We start from the raw sequence: 3,405 nt of genomic DNA on the forward strand, positions 1-3,405 counted from the left end.
CTCGGTAGTCTCATATTCTGCTTTGGGTTACAGTACTATCTGTATGCTGATGACACTCAAATCTAACTCAAATCTAACTTGTCTCCCTCGGATGGGTTTTTTCTGTTTTTGCAGCTTAAGGATGGCTTGTTTCACCTGCATGTTGAGCTCCTTTGACCCCTCCCCCCCAAATCAACTCTCCAGGCCTTTTATCTGCTTAATTGATAATGACATAACAAAGGAATTGCCCACTCCAGTCCATGAAATAGCCTTTGAGTCAATTGTCAAAAATTACTTTTGAGCCCCTGTAATGAAGGGATTGTGTAAAAATAAAAAAAAAAGTTCCTCACATTTTTATGCAATCTTTTTTTTCAACCCACTGAATTAAAGCTGAAAGTCTGCAATTCAACTGCATCTGAGTTGTTAAATTTAAAATTGTGTGGTAATGTACAGAACCAAAATTCAAAAAAAGTTGTCTCTGTCCAAATATTTATGGACCTAACTGTATTCATCCCTCCCCTCAGGCACGTTGTCTTGGCGTTACCTGCCCCCAGAGACCACCAAACTCTTTGTACACACTCTTTATCATCTCTCATCTGGACTACTGTAACCTCCTTCTCTCTGGTATTCCACTAACACGACTCTCTCCTCTACAATCTATTATGATTGCTGCAGCCAGAATCATCCATCCTTCCCTCCGCTCCTCCTCCGCTGCATCTCTTTGTAGTTCTTTTCATTGCCTTCCATTTCACCTTAGAATCAAATTCAAGCTCCTGTGGTTTGCCTTCAAATCCCTCCACAGTTCCTGTCCCACTTAACTTTCTGATCTGGTAAAAAAAATACTCCCCTAGCTGCTCTCTTTGCTTCTCCAATGACCTATTACTGACTTCCTCACTCATAACCTCTTAACCTCATCACATGCACAGCTCCAAGACTTTTCTAGAGCTGTCCAACTCTCTGGAATGGTCTTCCTCGCCTTATTCAGCTTGTTCTACTTTTTGCTCATTTAAAAGAGCACTCAAAACCCATTTTTTTCAAACTTGCCTACCCATCTTCTTCTGTTCTTTGAAACCGTCACTACTTCCCTTTTATGTGTTACTTCCCCCACCTCCTAAATTGTAAGTTCTTCGGGGCAGGGTCCTCTCCTCCTGTGTCACTTTCTGTGTTCGTCTGTCATTTGCAACCCCTATTTAATGTACAGCCCTGCATAATATGTTGGCGCTATATAAATCCTGTTTATTATTATTAATATTAATATTCTATCCTATACCTGTTTTGTTTTCCCTTAGCAGTATGGCAGTGTGTATGCTTTAAACTTTCCATAAGCACATTTTAAACAGTGCTACTTTAACACTAGGACTGTATTTATAACGTAGGATTCTGGTAGTTCTTTTATCTGTTTTTTTTTTTTTTTGACTGTTTTTTTCATATTTTGAGCCCACTTTTTGCTCTGGTTATATTTTGTAGCGTGAAGCTGGGCAGTTGGATACAGAAGCACTGGAACTGACAGGTCAGATATTGGCACTAAACCCAGACTTTGCTTCTCTATGGAACCTGAGACGAGAAGTCTTTCTTGCATTTGGCACAGAAAGGTAAATGCTACAGTTTGTCTGTCTATCTGTCTTGTTGACTTTTCCCTTTATTTTAAACATGTTTCTGCTACCCATAGCTATTAATAGGATTCAAACTTGCAAGTAAGGAACTCAAAACAAAAATCTATTTGGTTGATATGAGGAACATCTGTATTTTTCCTTTTCTAGTTTGCAAAGTATAGCGAGGGGTCTAATAATGAAGCAGTAATTCTGGCATTCCGCAAGCATTTTTAGCACATGAATGTTTTTATTTTGTGAAAAAACATGCATGCTGCATATTAAGTTTATTGACCATCATTTTTACCAGGAAAGGTCATTTCATTTGGTGTATTTAAAAATGCAAACCAATGCAATACTAATGCATTTCAGAACAACCAACAATTTTTTTTTTTTATTATTTTTTTTGTGTGTGTGTGTGTGTGTGTGTGTGTGTGTGTGTGTGTGTGTGTGTGTGTGTGTGAATAACCCTCAAAACTAAAAATTTGCTGTAACCTTGCAGGGCAAAGCAAAAGGGTATGTAAGTATCCTTACCACCTAGGTATACTTACCATGCACTCATTAATTTCCATTTACTTGCCAGTACAAAATTAAAAGTCCTGTGTAAGGTCTGAGTTAATCTGGTCCGAATTTGTTCAAGGCTAGGGATTATCATCTCCCCCTATGCACCCTATGCCCTGCAGTGCTGGGTAATTCATTTTGTTCTTATGGATGAATAGAGCAGCAGAAGAGCAAAGCGAGGGATAGTTAGAAGTGTAAAGTTCAGGTTTTCATTGACCATGTCATATAAGCAATGCACACTAATTTATAGCACATGTCATGGCAGAAGACATAGGTGCTCTACTAGATGCATGTTTTTCTATTTCCATTTGAGGTCACAAGAAGAGATTCACAGACTGTATGTGGGAGAGCTGTCCTTCCTAGAGAACTGTTTACGTGTCAATCCTAAATCCTATGGGACGTGGTATCATCGTTGTTGGGTAATGCAACATATGCCTGAGCCAGACTGGGCAAGGGAACTACAACTCTGTAATCGTTTTCTGGAAATCGATGAAAGGAATTGTAAGTAACATTTGGTGTGTGAAGAATTTCTCAAGACACTGGAATGTCCTAATATAATCTTTTTAACTATTCTTTTATGACATTGATTCAGTTCACTGTTGGGATTACAGAAGATTTGTAACTCAATCATCACACGTCCCTGATATTGATGAGCTTGGTTTAACCAGTGTTTTAATTAGCAAAAATTTCTCCAACTACTCCTCCTGGCATTATCGCAGCAAACTGCTTCCACGGATTCACCCCGACCCAGTACGACAAGGCAGGCTTACAGAAGAGGTTTTGCTTTCTGGTGAGATCAACAGTATTAGCAGAATGTGTGTGAAAATTCTGATGGTGACTTTATTAAACAATACACTGATTTTGTGCTTAAGAGCAAATTTCATCTGTAACACTCTACATTAATGAAATTGCCAAGGAGATTGGCAATAAATTATCAATTTTTTGCATGATAATATTCGCTTCTGCAGTGACTCTAAATCCTAAAATATACCTTGAGAGATTAATAATACTAGTAACACATTTCTTGTTATCCTGGGGTCACTGCATTGTATCTATGGAGAAGCAATATAGTTACCACAGACCAGGAACTGTTTATTATAAACATTCCCTTCTCATCTGCATAACATGGAGGTGCTTTGTAGTCTTAACATGCTTCATGGTATCATTTTTTTGTTTAAGAACACCGTAGGATTGACAAGTACAAAAACTCTGTCAAATAGATATAACAAAACTCTTTTAGGTGAATGTTTACCAGACCAAAGGGGTCATGGTATGT

The 3,405-nt window shown here is 38.2% G+C and overlaps 1 long non-coding RNA gene across 1 annotated transcript; it reads left to right on the top strand.

The window, feature by feature from the left end:
- Nucleotides 1–1,444: 1,444 nt before the first annotated feature.
- Nucleotides 1,445–2,913, top strand: LOC140321116 (uncharacterized). The gene is made up of 3 exons (XR_011918829.1): nucleotides 1,445–1,571; nucleotides 2,443–2,630; nucleotides 2,722–2,913. It is a non-coding gene; the product is annotated as an uncharacterized lncRNA (long non-coding RNA).
- The last annotated feature ends 492 nt before the right edge of the window (nucleotides 2,914–3,405 follow it).

This window comes from Pyxicephalus adspersus, unplaced genomic scaffold (assembly GCF_032062135.1).
Source record: "Pyxicephalus adspersus unplaced genomic scaffold, UCB_Pads_2.0 Sca769, whole genome shotgun sequence".
In the NCBI taxonomy this organism is placed as follows: Eukaryota; Metazoa; Chordata; class Amphibia; order Anura; family Pyxicephalidae; genus Pyxicephalus; species Pyxicephalus adspersus.